Source organism: Phyllobates terribilis, unplaced genomic scaffold (genome assembly GCF_046119375.1).
Source record: "Phyllobates terribilis strain yellow unplaced genomic scaffold, ASM4611937v1 Scaffold_7__3_contigs__length_470593459, whole genome shotgun sequence".
In the NCBI taxonomy this organism is placed as follows: domain Eukaryota; kingdom Metazoa; phylum Chordata; class Amphibia; order Anura; family Dendrobatidae; genus Phyllobates; species Phyllobates terribilis.
Genome location: NW_027362767.1, coordinates 303,429,606 through 303,451,801, shown reverse-complemented (window position 1 = coordinate 303,451,801; position 22,196 = coordinate 303,429,606).

Here is a 22,196-nt window from a genome sequence, read left to right as displayed (position 1 = left end):
CCCGAATGCACCTACGTGGAGGGGTCAGGCCAAAGGGGGAGACCGGTCCCCGAACTAGTGGAGGCAGGAAACGACCCTCAGCTAGAAACCGGAGGCTCTGACATTTTATGTGGCGCAGCCCCTTGCTCCACCCGCTAGGAAGGCACCACATAGGGTCAGGGAAACTGGCGCCAAGTTTACCAAGAGGAGGCCCGAGGCAGCCGGACAGAAGTGTTGGTAAGAAAGGCCAGACAAAGGACACACAAAGGGGGTCCTGTGAAGCGCTCCAAAGTTATCTGGGAGTTGTCTGAGCCCCTCACCTGGTGAGCACAGTACGACGTGGGCAGCCGTTACCTGCAGACGTGGTCTGGATAATAAGAACTGTGAGTAAAGGCCCTGAACTGCATCACTGACTCCGTGTCGTTACTGCTGCTGCCCTGCACCATCACCCCCATCCTCCGCATACACTGCCCTGAGGCTATACTCCTCCCGTGGGGAGTTATGCTACGCTCTGCTGCACCCACAACACCAGCCTTAGCGGTCTGCCCTGTAGCGGCGGTTCACTCTGACCGCAATCCACGGGTGGCGTAGTCGGACATTTAAACATCAAAACCACATAAATAGTTCCGCCACTGGTTTGACCGCCCTGAGCCACGGAACCGGATCGCCGCCACGAAGACTACAACCACCAGCATCCACCAAAAAGGGTCCGGCTCCGGGTGTCCCAAGGCCCAGGGGGTGCGTCAGAACATTTTCATCACCTTTCACAATCACCAATGGGACAAGGCAGGGATGTCCTCTGTCCCCTCTCTTATACATCCTAGTGACGGAGCACCTGCTCTCATCAATTCGCCATAACCCCAATATTAGGTGGATTGAGGTGGGAGGCACCGAGTACAAGTGCTCTCTATTTGCTGATGATGTCCTAGTATATATCACTCAATCACATATATCCATCCCTGCTGTTATGGCTGAAATAGATCACTTTGTTACATGGTAAAATTTTAAAATCAATGCAGCGAAGTCTGAGGCCCTCGATGTCTCCCTCCCTAAATCCATATAGGATTCCATCCAGTCCAACTTTCCCTTTGCCTGGCCCTCACAGGGTATCAAATACTTAGGAATTCCTATTCATAGAGACCTCTCCCATCTATGTTATCTTAATTTTGGGCCCTTTATTGAACAATTCCATACAGACCACGGTTGGCAAGTTAGAACTGTAAGATTCACTACGTGAACCACTGGTGTTTTGTGGAAAAGCACATGTACACCACGTTCCAAATTATTATGCAAAAAGTGTTTAGGAGTGATAAGGGAAGAATTTGTTTGTTTGTCAGTTAAACTCATTGATGGTGATGTGTGTCAGGGCTCTTTATATCACTGTAAGCAATTGCAGACACCTGTGCTAATTAGTTTGGCAGGTGTGTCCAATGAAAGGCAAGACTACTTAAGAAGGCTCTCTCACATTATTAAGCAGCCTACATTTTCTGCCAAAATGGGAAAGAAAAAGGATGTGTCGGCTGCTGAGAAGCAACAAATTGTGGAGTGTTTAGGTCAAGGCATGACTACAATCAACATTGTGCGATGATCAGGATGAAGTGTCTTGGCAATCAAGAAGTATGTAGCTGATTCACAGTACACACGTGTGCGTGCTGATAAGGGCAAATTGAGGACTCTTTCCTACAGGCAATTACGTCAGGTTGAAACAGCAGCGGCAAAAAAGCCTTGTCATAGCAGCAGACAAGTTTTTGAAGCTGCTTGTGCCTCCAACGTCCCCCGAACAACAAGATGCAGGGTCCTTCAGAGGTTTGCAGCTGTGCATATGCCATCCTGTCGACCTCCTCTATCCACTTCACACAAGCAGAAACGGCTCCAGTGGGCCAAACATTACATGAAGACTGATTTCAAAACTGTTTTGTTCACGGATGAGTGCCGTGCAGCGCTCGATGGTCCAGATGAATGGAGTGGAGGATGGCTGGTTGATGGACACCCCACGCAAACACGGCTACAGCGCCAACAAGGAGGAGGTGGAGTAAAGTTTTGGGCTGGAATCATGGGGAGAGAGATTGTCGGCCCCTTTAGGATCCCTGAAGGCGCTAAAGATGAACTCCATAATGTATGTGGATTTTCTCAAACAGCACTTCCTGCCATGGTTCAAGAAGAAGAACCGTGTATTTCACAGCAAGATCATTTTTCTGCATGATAATGCACCATCTCATGCTGCACATAAAACATCTGCATCTCTGGCTGATATGGGCATAAAAGGGGACAAACTTATGGTGTGACCCCCATGCTCCCCTGACCTCTACCCCATTCAGAACCTTTGGAGCATCATTAAAAGGAGTGTCTATGATGGCGGGAGGCAGTTCACATCTAAGCAACAGCTCTGGGAGGGTATTCTGTCCTCATGCAAAACAATTGAAGCAGAAACCATCCAAAACCTGACAAATTCAATGGACGAGAGAGTTCAGAAGCTCCTTTCGAACAAGGGGTCCTATGTGAAAATGTAACATCACCTAGAATAAAGATTTGAGTTGAAAACTGTTTGATTTCAGTTTCTAACAACCTGCTAATGCTTATAATTTCAAAAATGACCATTTTTTTGGTCTTTATTAAAATGAAAAGGTTGATCGAAAAGTTTGGGGGATCTAAGAGTGTGGCAACCCAGTAGTCATGATTACTTCGAATTCTGACAATATGAGGGTCATGCTGCAGGTAGTGCAGCAAGAAGGCACTTATGTGTCTTGCGCATCTCGGAGCCCCAAAATTATTTTCCGGGCTAGATGCAGCTAAAAATTATTTTTAATTTTAAATCTGGTGAAGCTTATTATAGATGGCCTAATAGGATCAGTGCTGCACACTGCTACAAAGCCCAAATTATTTTCCAGTCAAGATACAGATAAACATGATTAGTAATTTGAAAGCTTAAAACGGTTGGTAGGGTGATTTTAACCAATCATCAAGCTTTTACTCTCCCCAGGATGACACAGGGGTAGAAAAGTCGTTTCGGATCCATGATTTGTTCATCTTTATGAACGTGAGTCTGTCTACATTATCAGTGGAGAGCCGCATGCGCTTATCTGTCAGCACACCACCAGCAGCGCTGAACACACGTTCAGACAGAACGCTGGCTGCGGGGCATGACAAGATCTCCAAGGCGTAAGTGGCTAGCTCCGGCCATTTATCCAGATTGGAAGCCCAAAAAGAGCAAGGGTCCAGTGACACAGTCGTGGCTTCAATGTTTACTTGGAGATACTCCTGTACCATCGTCTCTAGGCGTTGACTATGTGTCAGACTTCTTGTCTCCTGTGGCCTTGCAAAGGATGGGCTAAAAAAGTGGTGAAATGATTCCGCAAAATTGATGTTACCAGCAGATACTGTGGTTTTGTTACGGTTTGAGTGCTGAACACTTGACGGTCCCACGGTTGGCAAGTTGGAACTGTGAGATTCACTACGTGCACCACTGGTATTTTGTGGAAAAGCACATGTAAGATTCTGCAACAGTCTCTGCTGATACTCCTGCATGCGTGCATCCCTTTCTATGGCAGGAATAATTTCTGCAAATTTACTTTTGTACCGGGGATCTAACAGTGTGGCAACCCAGTAGTCAGGATTATTTCTAATTCTCACAATTCGAGGGTCATGTTGCAGGTAGTGCAGCAAGAAGGCACTCATGTGTGTTGCGCATCCAGGAGCACCAAGTCCCTGTTGTGTTGGTGGCGAGGTAGCAATCATGCTTCCTTCCTCTGTCCTCTCCCCCCAACCTCGCACAACAGAAATGTGATCAAGGTCTCCCTCATCTGATGAGTCTTCCATCAGTTCGTCCTCCACTTCTTCCTGGGCTCCTGCACCTTCCTCACTAGTTTGGCTGCTACCATGCGCCCTGGTAAAATCATCTCCCCCACCCTCACATGCCTGCCGCCTTGGTGCTGCCGACCGTCTGGACCTTGCAGATGTTAGCCCTTCCGCATACAACTCCTCCTCCTCTACTTCCTCCACCTCCTCTTGTGCCACCACCTGACTCCGAATTCTGTTTAACATGTGCTCCAGCATGTAAATCACCGGAATAGTCATGCTGATAATGGCATCGTCAGCACTAAACATCTTCGTCGCCATTTCAAAACTGTGCAGAAGGGTGCATAGGTCCCTGATCTGAGACCACTCCTCCAGCGTGATTTGCCCCACCTCTGAATCTCGTTTGCCCAGGCTATACGTCAGAACGTATTGCACCAGGGCTTGTCGGTGCTGCCACAGTCGCTGCAACATGTGCAGAGTTGAATTCCACCGGGTAGGCACATCGCATTTTAGCCGGTGAAGTGGCAGGCCCAACGACTTCTGTAGAGATGTAAGTCGCTGAGCTGCGGGATGCGAACGGCGGAAGTGAGCACACAGCGACCGTGCCCTCTGCAGAAGGCCATCTAGTCTGGGATAGTGGGCTAAAAATTGCTGGACAACCAGGTTCAACACGTGAGCCATACAAGGCACGTGTGTGACATTGCCCCGGCGAAGGGCCGCACCCAGGTTTGCAGCATTGTCGCACACGGCCTTCCCTGGTTTCAGGTCCAGTGGAGACAACCATTCATGAAATTGGTTCTCCAGAGCTGACCACAACTCCTCAGCTGTGTGACTCACATTTCCCAGACATTTCAATGTAAAAACCGCCTGATGACGTTGAGCCCTACTGCCAGCATAGTAAGGAGGTGTGCAGGATCCCTTCTACGCAGTTAGAAAGCTTGTGGCATGACCAGACAGGCTTTGGGTGCAGGTGGAAGACCGAGAGGAGGTTGAGGAGGCAGAAGCAGTGGAGGAAAAATGACATAAAGAGGATTGACGCACAACTCGTGGGGACGGCAAGACTTGGACTGCAGCCCCTTGTCCTGCTGTCACCATAGTTACCCAGTGCCCAGTCAGCGACATGTAACGCCCCTGTCCATGCCTACTCGTCCAAGTGTCTGTGGTGAAATGCACCCTGTCACACACAGAGTTTCTCAAAGAAGCGGTGATGTTGTGTGCGACATGCTGGTGGAGCGCAGGCACACCTTTCTTTGAGAAGTAGTGCCGACTGGGCATCTGGTACTGGGGCACTGCGACGGACATAAGGTCTCGAAAATCCTCTGTGTCCACCAGGCGGAAAGGCAGCATTTCTGTAGCCAAGAGCTTGCAGATGGTGAAATTCAACCTCTTAGCTTTCTCATGGCTAGGAGGAAATGGTCTTTTACTTGTCCACATCTGAGGGACCGAGGGCTGGCTATTGTGCTTAGACGGGGTTGATAAGGGTGTCCCCGGCAAACTGCCGGTCTGTGAGGAAGATGCAGGCGGACATGTTAGGTTGCCTTGATCCAAAGGTGGTGCTATCGATGTCGGACAGCGCTCAAGACCAGCTGGTGTTACCACCTCCAAAGAAAATGATGACCTGTCAATCACGCTGGCTGTTGCGGGTAAAGAGGTGGCAGGTCTGCGCCCCAAAACAGGTGTGACTGCTGTCCCCCCAGTCACAGAGGATGAAGAGGCCGCGGATGCACAAGATATGGCAGACGGTGGTTGGCCCGGCCGGTTAGACCGCATTGTAGCACACTGAGCTTCCCACTGCAACTTATGCTTCATGTCCATGTGCCGGTTCATGCATGAAGTACTCAAACTATGTATTTTTTGGCCTCTACTTAGCTTTTGCTGACAAATGTTACAGATAACACAAGTTGGGTCATCTTTATCGATCTGAAAAAATGCCCAGGCTATGCAAGGCTTAGCACCCATGCGACCTGAAGAGCCACCACGACTTGTGGTGAGAGGCAGAGTTGTGTTTGAGGATGCAGTTGTTGACGTGCTTCCAGTACTACGTCTCTGTCCAGGAAGGCGCAACCTGACCTCGTCGTCACTAGCATCTTCCTCCACCTCCTCTGCTGACCTCATCTCTTGGCTGACTGTGGGTTGACAGTAAGTGGGATCTCCGACCTCATCATCATCACCCTGTGCGTTATCACACCCGTCGTCCTCAGAGCCAACCTGTTCCTGCCCTGACAAAAAACTAAAGTTGTCGCTCCAATCAGGTATTTGAGTCTTATCATCGTCTTCCTCATTGTCTCCACCAACAGGAGTTACAGTTTGGGAATGAGGGTCTACATTATGGTCAGAACCTTCTGCGTCTGGTCCTGGATCCGACTCATAAAGATTCTGGGCATCAGTGCAGATCATTTCCTCGTCTGGATTCACAGAAGCGCTGGAGTCGACCTCTGATTCCCAGGCTATAGTATGAGTAAACAGCTCTGCAGACTCAACCATCTGTTCTACCTCATACTCAGACGGGCAGCTGGAGATTTGGGAGCTGTGAGGAAGCAAGTGCGATTTGGGTGACACCTTTGAGGACTGGAGTATTTGTGATGTTGAAGTTGATGTGGAGGAGAGCCCACTTAAAGGAGCACTTGATATCCGTTGAAGCACCTGCTGTTTTTGTGCCTCATCTGGAATTTGTAGCGATTGGCGTGGCCGTAAGAAAGGGATCTTATCACATTGTCCGCTAAAAGAAGTAGACATTTTAGTTTGGCTGGAAGATGGTCTTTCTTCTGCACCTACCCCACGGACACAACCTTTTTTCCGCTTCCCAACACGCCTATTCCCCTTTGCACCAGCAGCAGGCCTTTTTCCACTCATTTTGGTGGTTAACTAATTCACAACTCTGGAGTTGTTTGCACAAAAAAACAATGGATGGTAACCGAGCAGAGCTGAGTGGCCAAACTGTGGTATTAGGCCAAAACTATTGGCTGGGTTAGATGCAGAAAAAAAATATTTTTAATTTGCAACCTGATGGAGGTCAGTATAGATGGACTAATAGACCAAGTCCCACACACCGCTAGAAGCCCAAATATTTTTTCAGAGCTAGATGCAGAAAATTTTTTTATTCAATTTGCAACCTGATGGAGGTCAGTATAGATGGACTAATAGACCATGTCCCACACACTGCTAGAAGCCCAAATATTTTTTCAGAGCTAGATGCAGAAAAAAAATATTTTTAATTTGCAACCTGATGGAGGTCAGTATAGATGGACTAATAGACCAAGTCCCACACACCGCTAGAAGCCCAAATATTTTTTCAGAGCTAGATGCAGAAAAAAATTATTTTTAATTTGCAACCTGATGGAGGTCAGTATAGATGGACTAATAGACCAAGTCCCACACACCGCTAGAAGCCCAAATATTTTTTCAGAGCTAGATGAAGAAAAAAATTATATTCAATTTGCAACCTGCTGGAGGTCAGTATAGAAGGACTAATAGAACAAGTCCCACACACTGCTAGAAGCCCAAATATTTTTTCAGAGCTAAATGAAGAAAAAAATTATTTTTAATTTGCAACCTGATGGAGGTCAGTATAGATGGACTAATAGACCAAGTCCCACACACTGCTAGAAGCCCAAATATTTTTTCAGAGCTAGATGCAGAAAAAAATTATTTTTAATTTGCAACCTGATGGAGGTCAGTATAGATGGACTAATAGACCAAGTCCCACACACTGCTAGAAGCCCAAATATTTTTTCAGAGCTAGATGCAGAAAAAAATTATTTTTAATTTGCAACCTGATGGAGGTCAGTATAGATGGACTAATAGACCAAGTCCCACACACCGCTAGAAGCCCAAATATTTTTTCAGAGCTAGATGCAGAAAAAAATTATATTCAATTTGCAACCTGCTGGACGTCAGTATAGAAGGACTAATAGAACAAGTCCCACACACTGCTAGAAGCCCAAATATTTTTTCAGAGCTAAATGAAGAAAAAAATTATTTTTAATTTGCAACCTGATGGAGGTCAGTATAGATGGACTAATAGACCAAGTCCCACACACTGCTAGAAGCCCAAATATTTTTTCAGAGCTAGATGCAGAAAAAAATTATTTTTAATTTGCAACCTGATGGAGGTCAGTATAGATGGACTAATAGACCAAGTCCCACACACCGCTAGAAGCCCAAATATTTTTTCAGAGCTAGATGCAGAAATTTTTTTTATTCAATTTGCAACCTGATGGAGGTCAGTATAGATGGACTAATAGACCAAGTCCCACACACTGCTAGAAGCCCAAATATTTTTTCAGAGCTAGATGCAGAAAAAAATTATTTTTAATTTGCAACCTGATGGAGGTCAGTATAGATGGACTAATAGACCAAGTCCCACAAACTGCTAGAAGCCCAAATATTTTTTCAGAGCTAGATGCAGAAAAAAATTATTTTTAATTTGCAACCTGATGGAGGTCAGTATAGATGGACTAATAGAACAAGTCCCACACGCTGCTAGAAGCCCAAATATTTTTTCAGAGATAAATGAAGAAAAAAATTATTTTTAATTTGCAACCTGATGGAGGTCAGTATAGATGGACTAATAGACCAAGTCCCACACACTGCTAGAAGCCCAAATATTTTTTCAGAGCTAGATGCAGAAAAAAATTATTTTTAATTTGCAACCTGATGGAGGTCAGTATAGATGGACTAATAGACCAAGTCCCACACACCGCTAGAAGCCCAAATATTTTTTCAGAGCTAGATGCAGAAAAAAATTATATTCAATTTGCAACCTGCTGGAGGTCAGTATAGAAGGACTAATAGAACAAGTCCCACACACTGCTAGAAGCCCAAATATTTTTTCAGAGCTAAATGAAGAAAAAAATTATTTTTAATTTGCAACCTGATGGAGGTCAGTATAGATGGACTAATAGACCAAGTCCCACACACTGCTAGAAGCCCAAATATTTTTTCAGAGCTAGATGCAGAAAAAAATTATATTCAGTTTGCAACCTGATGGAGGTCAGTATAGATATACTAATAGAATGATGCTATGCCCAAAAGATTTTACTTCACTAGGTGCAGTAAAAAAATTGGTATTCTATACACAGGTGGTATATCTTGCAACACAGATAGGCTACTCCACTGACTAACACACTCTGCAATAGGCCAAAAAGGATTAGCTTTGCTAGATTCAGCCAAATGCTGTGAAAAAAACTTGCACAGCACTGGCACAGACCTGCCTGGCAAAAACTGATAGGAACTGATGTAACCTAGTCCTGAAAAGGACTCCAATTACAATTAGTCTTTACTCCCACAATCTATCTATTTAAGAGCACAGACCTGTCTGATAAAAGTCGTAGGAAATGCTGTAACCTAGTCCTTAAAAGGACTGCAATCACAACTATTCCCTACTCCCAAGCTATCTGTATATTTGTGCGAAAATTGGCTTGAAATTAACAAGGTATAGCGCACACAGCAACAGCGGTGCCGTCTAACACGCAGCTGCAGCAGTGAGAAAATGGTGGCGACGGGGAAAATGGCTTGGTCTTATAGGGCAAGGACATGTGACATACACTGCCAATCACACATGCCCTTGCTTGTGTGAAAAAAAGCACTTCGCTCCGTGTGTGCGCTGCTGATAGGCTGACAGATTGCACCTCCCCACTGCAAATGCGGGAAAGAGAAAAAAAAATGGAGATCTTCATTGTTCCTGCAGAGATCCATCCCCTGCCCCTCCCCCGCCCCGCTGTACACTCAAACTGCGTATTAACATTAATTTTCATCATTACTGAGAAAAAATCCAGTTATGATTTTGGTGCACGAACAGTTATCGAACATAACCTCGAACAGCCGAATTTTTCTCAAATTGTTCGTGTTCGCCGACCGGCTCGAACACCGCCCAAAACAGCTCGAATTTGAGATTGGCGAACAGTTCGAGTAGAACAACGCTCATCTCTAGTCTTTACTCCCACAACCTATCTATTTAAGAGCACAGACCTGCCTGATAAAAGTCGTAGGAAATGCTGTAACCTAGTCCTTAAAAGGACTGCAATCACAACTATTCCCTACTCCCAAGCTATCTGTATATTTGTGCGAAAATTGGCTTGAAATTAACAAGGTATAGCGCACACAGCAACAGCGGTGCCGTCTAACACGCAGCTGCAGCAGTGAGAAAATGGTGGCGACGGGGAAAATGGCTTGGTCTTATAGGGCAAGGACATGTGACATACACTGCCAATGACACATGCCCTTGCTTGTGTGAAAAAAAGCACTTCGCTCCGTGTGTGCGCTGCTGATAGGCTGACAGATTGCACCTCCCCACTGTAAATGCGGGAAAGAGAAAAAAAAATGGAGATCTTCATTGTTCCTGCAGAGATCCATCCCCTGCCCCTCCCCCCACCCCGCTGTACACTCAAACTGCGTATTAACATTAATTTTCATCATTACTGAGAAAAAATCCAGTTATGATTTTGGTGCACGAACAGTTATCGAACATAACCTCGAACAGCCGAATTTTTCTCAAATTGTTCGTGTTCGCCGAACGGCTCGAACACCGCCCAAAACAGCTCGAATTTGAGATTGGCGAAAAGTTCGAGTAGAACAACGCTCATCTCTACTCTTTATCCCTCCAACAGGCTGCTGCTCGCCGTCCTTCTGCTTTGATCAACGTGGATAATGCCTCCTGAGTAGTGTTGAGCCACCCCCGTAGTGTTCGAGTTCGGTTCGGTTCATCGAACACCCGTGTATTCGCCGATCTGTTCGTCGAACACCTTCGAACACCGTTAAAACCAATGGCAGGCAAACAAAAACACATAGAAACACATAGAAAACACCTTCAAAGGTGTACAAAAGCTGACAAACTGCTCTGAAGATACAACTAACACATGGAAAAGTGACAAGTACATATAGTCATGCGAAAAGAAAAGAGGTGGAGGAGTAAAAGGAGGGGGAGACACAGATATAGGCATGTCATGCCCTTCTAAAATCCAAAAAGTGAGAAGCCGACACGTTCAGTCCGCTCCTGCCCGTGCCACCTCCGTGTCGCCGGGTTTGTGCCAGAGCCGCGGTGAACCCTGATGGCCAGCCCCCCTCTCCCAATACTGGTGCCTGTCCGCTGGTGGGTCGAGCGAGCCCCCCTGTGGTGGAGGCAGCTCTAAGCTTTTTAATTTAAATTGTCTCTCTAATTTGAATGAATACACTTTAAATCCATTTACAAGGATCTATTGGAGGGCAAGTCTCATGCCAGCAGCCGCGTAATTCCAGCTCCAGTAGCGTCCACTAAAGCTGCTGCAGTTAAAAAGCTTTTATAAGGATCGAGCTCGGCTGTCCACCGCAAGGCATCCTACTGCCAGTCCCAGCCCCTATGCCTTGGGGTGCCTCCTGATGCTCTTCACTGAGTATCCCGTGGTCCCGAAGCATTTCCTTTGAAAAAATTAAGTGTCAAAAGTACAGGTGGTGTAGATTGCTTAACAGCCGGGATAATCCGTTGACTAGCAGACACTGCTACTAGGCACAAAGTATTTCCTGGGCTAGATGCAGTTAAAAATTTGTAATTAGATACTCTCGTTGGATGCTGAGAAAGCATTCCATAGAGTCTCCTGGCACGCCATATATGATTCTCTTAAAAAGCTTGGGGTAGTGGTCTAGGGGACCCTTTTATAGCCAAAATCACGGCCCTGTATCGCAATACATCACCTAGGCTGAAGATAAATGGAACTGTATTACCCTGAGGGCTCGGTTGCTACAGAGGTATTGCACCTCACCCAGAGGTGTGATATCTCACTCTCAGGTAAGGATGGAGTGTGGATCAGGACCCGACACCTGCATGCATTACACCACATTGCCGTGGGGCAGGGCGACAAATATGCCCCTGAGATGGGCACGACAGTCCCTGTCCCTCCCTGGAGTGGGGGGAGGGAACACTGAAGAAGGGGAACCCTGTAGTGCAGGAGCAGGGAGGAAGCAGTTCCTGGGTGCATTGAGAAGGGAGTATAAAAGGTGGGCACCATCTTAGTTCAGTGCAGAGAAGTCTGAGCAGAAGTGGCAGGGAGCAGGGGCTCTGCATGAGCTCTGCTCCGGAGGCGGGCCTAGTAACAGAGGCCCAGGCCTGGAAGAGGGAGAAGGAAGGAAGAGGAGCGGAGAAGGCTCCAGGAACGAGGAACGAAGGGATCCCAGGGGTGCGGATGGGCGAGTTGCCACCGCACGCCCGAATCCACCTGCGTGGAGGGGTCAGGCCAAAGGGGGAGACCGGTCCCCGAAACTAGTGGAGGCAGGAAACGACCCTCAGCTAGAAACAGGAGGCTGTGACATTTTATGTGGCGCAGCCCCTCGCTACACCCGCTAGGAAGGCACCACATAGGGTCAGGGAAACTGGCGCCAAGTTTACCAAGAGGAGGCCCGAGTCAGCCGGACAGAAGGGTTGGTAAGAAAGGCCAGACAAAGGACACACAAAGGGTGTCCTGTGAAGCGCTCCAAAGTTATCTGGGAGTTGTCTGAGCCCCTCACCTGGTGAGCACAGTACGACGTGGGCAGCTGTTACCTGCAGACGTGGTCTGGATAATAAGAACTGTGAGTAAAGGCCCTGGACTGCATCACTGACTCCGTGTCGTTACTGCTGCTGCCCTGCACCATCACCCCCATCCTCCGCATACACTGCCCTGAGGCTATACTCCTCCCGTGGGGAGTTATGCTACGCTCTGCTGCACCCACAACACCAGCCTCAGCGGTCTGCCCTGGAGCGGCGGTTCACTCTGACCGCAATCCACGGGTGGCATAGTCGGACATTTAAACATCAAAACCACATAAATAGTTCCGCCACTGGTTTGACCGCCCTGAGCCATGGAACCGGGTCGCCGCCACGGAGACTACAACCACCAGCATCCACCAAAAAGGGTCCGGCTCCGGGTGTCCCAAGGCCCAGGGGTCGCGTCAGAACATTTTCATCACCTTTCACAATCACCAATGGGACAAGGCAGGGATGTTCTCTGTTCCCTCTCTTATACATCCTAGTGACGGAGCACCTGCTCTCATCAATTCGCCATAACCCCAATATTAGGTGGATTGAGGTGGGAGGCACCGAGTACAAGTGCTCTCTATTTGCTGATGATGTCCTAGTATATATCACTCAATCACATATATCCATCCATGCTGTTATGGCTGAAATAGATCACTTTGTTACATGGTCAAATTTTAAAATCAATGCAGCGAAGTCTGAGGCCCTCGATGTCTCCCTCCCCAAATCCATATAGGATTCCATCCAGTCCAACTTTCCCTTTGTGTGGCCCTCACAGGGTATCAAATACTTAGGAATTCCTATTCATAGAGACCTCTCCCATCTATGTTATCTTAATTTTGGGCCCTTTATTGAACAACTCCATACAGACCACGGTTGGCAAGTAAGAGCTGTAAGATTCACTACGTGAACCACTGGTGTTTTGTGGAAAAGCACATGTACACTGTGTTCCAAATTATTATGCAAAAAGTGTTTAGGAGTGATAAGGGAAGAATTTGTTTGTCAGTTAAACTCATTGATGGTGATGTGTGTCAGGGCTCTTTATATCACTGTAAGCAATTGCAGACACCTGTGCTAATTAGTTTGGCAGGTGTGTCCAATGAAAGGCAAGACTACTTAAGAAGGCTGTCTCACATTATTAAGCAGCCTACATTTTCTGCCAAAATGGGAAAGAAAAAGGATGTTTCGGCTGCTGAGAAGCAACAAATTGTGGAGTGTTTAGGTCAAGGCATGACTACAATAAACATTGTGCGATGATCAGGATGAAGTGTCTTGGCAATCAAGAAGTATGTAGCTGATTCACAGTACACACGTGTGCGTGCTGATAAGGGCAAATTGAGGACTCTTTCCTACAGGCAATTACGTCAGGTTAAAAGAGCAGCGGCAAAAAAGCCTTGTCATAGCAGCAGACAAGTTTTTGAAGCTGCTGGTGCCTCCAACGTCCCCCGAACAACAAGATGCAGGGTCCTTCAGAGGTTTGCAGCTGTGCGTACGCCATCCTGTCGACCTCCTCTATCCACTTCACACAAGCAGAAACGGCTCCAGTGGGCCAAACATTACATGAAGACTGATTTCAAAACTGTTTTGTTCACGGATGAGTGCCGTGCAGCGCTCGATGGTCCAGATGGATGGAGTGGAGGATGGCTGGTTGATGGACACCCCACGCAAACACGGCTACAGCGCCAACAAGAAGGAGGTGGAGTAATGTTTTGGGCTGGAATCATGGGGAGAGAGATTGTCGGCCCCTTTAGGATCCCTGAAGGCGCTAAAGATGAACTCCATAATGTATGTGGATTTTCTCAAACAGCACTTCCTGCCATGGTTCAAGAAGAAGAACCGTGTATTTCACAGCAAGATCATTTTTTTGCATGATAATGCAACATCTCATGCTGCACATAAAACATCTGCATCTCTGGCTGATATGGGCATAAAAGGGGACAAACTTATGGTGTGACCCCCATGCTCCCCTGACCTCTACCACATTCAAAACTTCTGGAGCATCATCAAAAGGAGTGTCTATGATGGCGGGAGGCAGTTCACATCTAAGCAACAGCTCTGGGAGGGTATTCTGTCCTCATGCAAAACAATTGAAGCAGAAACCATCCAAAACCTGACAAATTCAATGGACGAGAGAGTTCAGAAGCTCCTTTCGAACAAGGGGTCCTATGTGAAAATGTAACATCACCTAGAATAAAGTTTTGAGTTGAAAACTGTTTGATTTCAGTTTCTAATAACCTGCTAATGCTTATAATTTCAAAAATGACCATTTTTTTGGTCTTTATTAAAATGAAAAGGTTGATCGAAAAGTTTGGGGGATCTAAGAGTGTGGCAACCCAGTAGTCATGATTACTTCGAATTCTGACAATATGAGGGTCATGTTGCAGGTAGTGCAGCAAGAAGGCACTCATGTGTCTTGCGCATCTCGGAGCCCCAAAATTATTTTCCGGGCTAGATGCAGCTAAAAATTATTATTAATTTTAAATCTGGTGGAGCTTAGTATAGATGGCCTAATAGGATCAGTGCTGCACACTGCTACAAAGCCCAAATTATTTTCCAGCCAAGATACAGATAAACATGATTAGTGATTTAAACTCTGGTGGAGCTTATTATAGATGGCCTAATAGAATCAGTGCTGCACACTGCTACAAAGCCCAAATTATTTTCCAGCCAAGATACAGATAAACATGATTAGTAATTTGAAAGCTTAAAATGGTTGGTAGGGTGATTTTAACCAATCATCCATCTTTTACTCTCCCCAGGATGACACAGGGGTAGAAAAGTCGTTTCGGATCCATGATTTGTTCATCTTTATGAACGTGAGTCTGTCTACATTATCAGTGGAGAGCCACATGCGCTTATCTGTCAGCACTCCACCAGCAGTGCTGAACACACGTTCAGACGGAACGCTGGCTGCGGGGCATGACAAGATCTCCAAGGCGTAAGTGGCTAGCTCCGGCCATTTATCCAGATTGGAAGCCCAAAAAGAGCAAGGGTCCAGTGACACAGTCATGGCTTCAATGTTTACTTGGAGATACTCCTGTACCATCGTCTCTAGGCGTTGACTATGTGTCAGACTTCTTGTCTCCTGTGGCCTTGCAAAGGATGGGCTAAAAAAGTGGTGAAATGATTGCGCAAAATTGATGTTACCAGCAGATACTGTGGTTCTGTTATGGTTTGAGTGCTGAACACTTGACGGTCCCACGGTTGGCAAGTTGGAACTGTGAGATTCACTACGTGCACCACTGGTGTTTTGTGGAAAAGCACATGTAAGATTCTGCAACAGTCTCTGCTGATACTCCTGCATGCGTGCATCCCTTTCTATGGCAGGAATAATTTCTGCAAATTTACTTTTGTACCAGGGATCTAACAGTGTGGCAACCCAGTAGTCAGGATTATTTCTAATTCTCACAATTCGAGGGTCATGTTGCAGGTAGTGCAGCAAGAAGGCACTCATGTGTGTTGCGCATCCAGGAGCACCAAGTCCCTGTTGTGTTGGTGGCGAGGTAACAATCATGCTTCCTTCCTCTGTCCTCTCCCCCCAACCTCGCACAACAGAAATGTGATCAAGGTCTCCCTCATCTGATGAGTCTTCCATCAGTTCGTCCTCCACTTCTTCCTGGGCTCCTGCACCTTCCTCACTAGTTTGGCTGCTACCATGCGCCCTGGTAAAACCATCTCCCCCACCCTCACATGCCTGCCGCCTTGGTGCTGCCGACCGTCTGGACCTTGCAGATGTTAGCCCTTCCGCATACAACTCCTCCTCCTCTACTTCCTCCACCTTCTCTTGTGCCACCACCTGACTCCGAATTCTGTTTAACATGTGCTCCAGCATGTAAATCACCGGAATAGTCATGCTGATAATGGCATCGTCAGCACTAAACATCTTCGTCGCCATTTCAAAACTGTGCAGAAGGGTGCATAGGTCCCTGATCTGAGACCACTCCTCCAGCGTGATTTGCCCCACGTCTGGATCTCGTTGGCCCAGGCTATACGTCAGAACGTGTTGCACCAGGGCTTGTCGGTGCTGCCACAGTCGCTGCAACATGTGCAGAGTTGAATTCCACCGGGTAGGCACATCGCATTTTAGCCGGTGAAGTGGCAGGCCCAACGACTTCTGTAGAGATGTAAGTCGCTGAGCTGCGGGATGCGAACGGCGGAAGTGAGCACACAGCGACCGTGCCCTCTGCAGAAGACCATCTAGTCTGGGATAGTGGGCTAAAAATTGCTGGACAACAAGGTTCAACACGTGAGCCATACAAGGCACGTGTGTGACATTGCCCCGGCGAAGGGCCGCACCCAGGTTTGCAGCATTGTCGCACACGGCCTTCCCTGGTTTCAGGTCCAGTGGAGACAACCATTCATGAAATTGGTTCTCCAGAGCTGACCACAACTCCTCAGCTGTGTGACTCACATTTCCCAGACATTTCAAAGTAAAAACCGCCTGATGACGTTGAGCCCTACTGCCAGCATAGTAAGGAGGTGTGCAGGATCCCTTCTGCGCAGTTTTAAAGCTTGTGGCATGACCAGACAGGCTTTGGGTGCAGGTGGAAGACCGAGAGGAGGTTGAGGAGGCAGAAGCAGTGGAGGAACTTTGACATAAAGAGGATTGACGCACAACTCGTGGGGACGGCAAGACTTGGACAGCAGCCCCTTGTCCTGCTGTCACCATAGTTACCCAGTGCCCAGTCAGCGACATGTAACGCCCCTGTCCATGCCTACTCGTCCAAGTGTCTGTGGTGAAATGCACCCTGTCACACACAGAGTTTCTCAAAGAAGCGGTGATGTTGTGTGCGACATGCTGGTGGAGCGCAGGCACACCTTTCTTTGAGAAGTAGTGCCGACTGGGCATCTGGTACTGGGGCACTGCGACGGACATAAGGTCTCGAAAATCCTCTGTGTCCACCAGGCGGAAAGGCAGCATTTCTGTAGCCAAGAGCTTGCAGATGGTGAAATTCAACCTCTTAGCTTTCTCATGGCTAGGAGGAAATGGTCTTTTACTTGTCCACATCTGAGGGACCGAGGGCTGGCTATTGTGCTTAGACGGGGTTGATAAGGGTGTCCCCGGCAAACTGCCGGTCTGTGAGGAAGATGCAGGCGGACATGTTAGGTTGCCTTGATCCAAAGGTGGTGCTATCGATGTCGGACAGCGCTCAACACCAGCTGGTGTTACCACCTCCAAAGAAAATGATGACCTGCCAATCACGCTGGCTGTAGCGGGTAAAGAGGTGGCAGGTCTGCGCCCCAAAACAGGTGTGACTGCTGTCCCCCCAGTCACAGAGGATGAAGAGGCCGCGGATGCACAAGATATGGCAGACGGTGGTTGGCCCGGCCGGCTAGGCCGCATTGTAGCACACTGAGCTTCCCACTGCAACTTATGCTTCATGTCCATGTGCCGGTTCATGCATGAAGTACTCAAACTATGTATTTTTTGGCCTCTACTTAGCTTTTGCTGACAAATGTTACAGATAACACGAGTTGGGTCATCTTTATCGATCTGAAAAAATGCCCAGGCTATGCAAGGCTTAGCACCCATGCGACCTGAAGAGCCACCACGACTTGTGGTGAGAGGCAGAGTTGTGTTTGAGGATGCAGTAGTTGACGTGCTTCCAGTAGTACGTCTCTGTCCAGGAAGGCGCAACCTGACCTCGTCGTCACTAGCATCTTCCTCCACCTCCTCTGCTGACCTCATCTCTTGGCTGACTGTGGGTTGACAGTAAGTGGGATCTCCAACCTCATCATCATCACCCTGTGCGTTATCACACCCGTCGTCCTCAGAGCCAACCTGTTCCTGACCTGACAAAAAACTAAAGTTGTCGCTCCAATCAGGTATTTGAGTCTCATCATCGTCTTCCTCATTGTCTCCACCAACAGGAGTTACAGTTTGGGAATGAGGGTCTACATTATGGTCAGAACCTTCTGCGTCTGGTCCTGGATCCGACTCATAAAGATTCTGGGCATCAGTGCAGATCATTTCCTCGTCTGGATTCACAGAAGCGCTGGAGTCGACCTCTGATTCCCAGGCTATAGTATGAGTAAACAGCTCTGCAGACTCAACCATCTGTTCTACCTCATACTCAGAGGGGCAGCTGGAGATTTGGGAGCTGTGAGGAAGCAAGTGCGATTGGGGTGACACCTTTGAGGACTGGAGTATTTGTGATGTTGAAGTTGATGTGGAGGAGAGCCCACTTAAAGGAGCACTTGATATCCGTTGAAGCACCTGCTGTTTTTGTGCCTCATCTGGAATTTGTAGCGATTGGCGTGGCCGTAAGAAAGGGATCTTATCACATTGTCAGCTAAAAGAAGTAGACATTTTAGTTTGGCTGGAAGATGGTCTTTCTTCTGCAGATGTTACTGTTGCTTTAGCACCTACCCCACGGACACAACCTTTTTTCCCATTCCCAACACGCCTATTCCCCTTTCCACAAGCAGCAGGCCTTTTTCCACTCATTTTGGTGGTTAACTAATTCACAACTCTGGAGTTGTTTGCACAAAAAAACAATGGATGGGAACCGAGCAGAGCTGAGTGGCCAAACTGTGGTATTAGGCCAAAACTATTGGCTGGGTTAGATGCAGAAAAAAATTATATTCAATTTGCAACCTGATGGAGGTCAGTATAGATGGACTAATAGAACAAGTCCCACACACAGCTAGAAGCCCAAATATTTTTTCAGAGGTAGATGCAGGAAAAAATATATTCAGTTTGCAACCTGATGGAGGTCAGTATAGATGGACTAATAGAGAAAGTCCCACACACTGCTAGAAGGCCAAATATTTTTTCAGAGCTAGATGCAGACAAGAAATTATTTTGAATTTGCAACCTGATGGAGGTCAGTATAGGTGGACTAATAGAACAAGTCCCACACACTGCTAGAAGGCCAAATATTTTTTCAGAGCTAGATGCAGAAAAAAATTATATTCAGTTTGCAACCTGATGGAGGTCAGTATAGATGGACTAATAGAGAAAGTCCCACACACTGCTAGAAGGCCAAATATTTTTTCAGAGCTAGATGCAGAAAAAAATTATATTCAGTTTGTAACCTGATGGAGGTCAGTATAGATGGATTAATAGAACAAGTCCCACACACAGCTAGAAGCCCAATATTTTTTCAGAGGTAGATGCAGAAAAAAATATATTCAGTTTGCAACCTGATGGAGGTCAGTATAGATGGACTAATACAACAAGTCCCACACACAGCTAGAAGCCCAATATTTTTTCAGAGCTAGATGCAGAAAAAAATTATATTCAATTTGCAACCTGATGGAGGTCAGTATAGATGGAGTAATAGAACAAGTCCCACACACAGCTAGAAGCTCAAATATTTTTTCAGAGCTAGATGCAGATAAAAATTATTTTTAATTTGCAACCTGATGGAGGTCAGTATAGATGGACTAATAGAGAATGTCCCACACACTGCTAGAAGGCCAAATATTTTTTCAGAGCTAGATGCAGACAAAAAATTATTTTGAATTTGCAGCGTGATGGAGGTCAGTATAGATGGACTAATAGAACAAGTCCCACACACAGCTAGAAGCCCAAATATTTTTTCAGAGGTAGATGCAGATAAAAATTATTTTTAATTTGCAACCTGATGGAGGTCAGTATAGATGGACTAATAGAGAAAGTCCCACACAATGCTAGAAGGCCAAATATTTTTTCAGAGCTAGATGCAGAAAAAAATTATATTCAATTTGCAACCTGATGGAGGTCAGTATAGATGGAGTAATAGAACAAGTCCCACACACAGCTAGAAGCCCAAATATTTTTTCAGAGCTAGATGCAGATAAAAATTATTTTTAATTTGCAACCTGATGGAGGTCAGTATAGATGGACTAATAGAGAAAGTCCCACACACTGCTAGATGGCCAAATATTTTTTCAGAGCTAGATGCAGAAAAAAATTATATTCAGTTTGCAACCTGATGGAGCTCTGTATAGATGGATTAATAGAACAAGTCCCACACACAGCTAGAAGCCCAATATTTTTTCAGAGGTAGATGCAGAAAAAAATATATTCAGTTTGCAACCTGATGGAGGTCAGTATAGATGGACTAATACAAGAAGTCCCACACACAGCTAGAAGCCCAATATTTATTCAGAGCTAGATGCAGAAAAAAATTATATTCAATTTGCAACCTGATGGAGGTCAGTATAGATGGAGTAATAGAACAAGTCCCACAAACAGCTAGAAGGCCAAATATTTTTTCAGAGCTAGATGCAGATAAAAATTATTTTTAATTTGCAACCTGATGGAGGTCAGTATAGATGGACTAATAGAGAAAGTCCCACACACTGCTAGAAGGCCAAATATTTTTTCAGAGCTAGATGCAGAAAAAAATTATATTCAGTTTGCAACCTGATGGAGGTCTGTATAGATGGATTAATAGAACAAGTCCCACACACAGCTAGAAGCCCAATATTTTTTCAGAGGTAGATGCAGAAAAAAATATATTCAGTTTGCAACCTGATGGAGGTCAGTATTGATGGACTAATACAACAAGCCCCACACACAGTTAGAAGCCCAATATTTTTTCAGAGCTAGATGCAGAAAAAAATTATATTCAATTTGCAACCTGATGGAGGTCAGTATAGATGGAGTAATAGAACAAGTCCCACACACAGCTAGATGGCCAAATATTTTTTCAGAGGTAGATGCAGAAAAAAATTATATTCAGTTTGCAACCTGATGGAGGTCTCTATAGATGGATTAATAGAACAAGTCCCACACACAGCTACAAGCCCAATATTTTTTCAGAGGTAGATGCAGAAAAAAATATATTCAGTTTGCAACCTGATGGAGGTCAGTATAGATAGACTAATACAACAAGTCCCACACACAGCTAGAAGCCCAATATTTTTTCAGAGCTAGATGCAGAAAAAAATTATATTCAATTTGCAACCTGATGGAGGTCAGTATAGATGGAGTAATAGAACAAGTCCCACACACAGCTAGAAGCCCAAATATTTTTTCAGAGGTAGATGCAGAAAAAAATTATATTCAGTTTGCAACCTGATGGAGGTCTGTATAGATGGATTAATAGAACAAGTCCCACACACAGCTACAAGCCCAATATTTTTTCAGAGGTAGATGCAGAAAAAAATATATTCAGTTTGCAACCTGATGGAGGTCAGTATAGATGGACTAATAGAGAAAGTCCCACACACTGCTAGAAGGCCAAATATTTTTTCAGAGCTAGATGCAGAAAAAAATTATATTCAATTTGCAACCTGATGGAGGTCAGTATAGATGGACTAATAGAATGATGCTATGCCCAAAAGATTTTACTTCACTAGGTGCAGTAAAAAAATTGGTATTCTATACACAGGTGGTATATCTTGCAACACAGATAGGCTACTCCACTGACTAACACACTCTGCAATAGGCCAAAAAGGATTAGCTTTGCTAGATTCAGCCAAATGCTGTGAAAAAAACTTGCACAGCACTGGCACAGACCTGCCTGGCAAAAACTGATAGGTACTGATGTAACCTAGTCCTGAAAAGGACTCCAATTACAATTAGTCTTTACTCCCACAACCTATCTATTTAAGAGCACAGACCTGCCTGATAAAAGTCGTAGGAAATGCTGTAAACTAGTCCTTAAAAGGACTGCAATCACAACTATTCCCTACTCCCAAGCTATCTGTAGATTTGTGCGAAAATTGGCTTGAAATTAACAAGGTATGGCGCACACAGCAACAGCGGTGCCGTCTAACACGCAGCTGCAGCAGTGAGAAAATGGTGGCGACGGGGAAAATGGCTTGGTCTTATAGGGCAAGGACATGTGACATACACTGCCAATGACACATGCCCTTGCTTGTGTGAAAAAAAGCACTTCGCTCCGTGTGTGCGCTGCTGATAGGCTGACAGATTGCACCTCCCCACTGTAAATGCGGGAAAGAGAAAAAAAAATGGAGATCTTCATTATTCCTGCAGAGATCC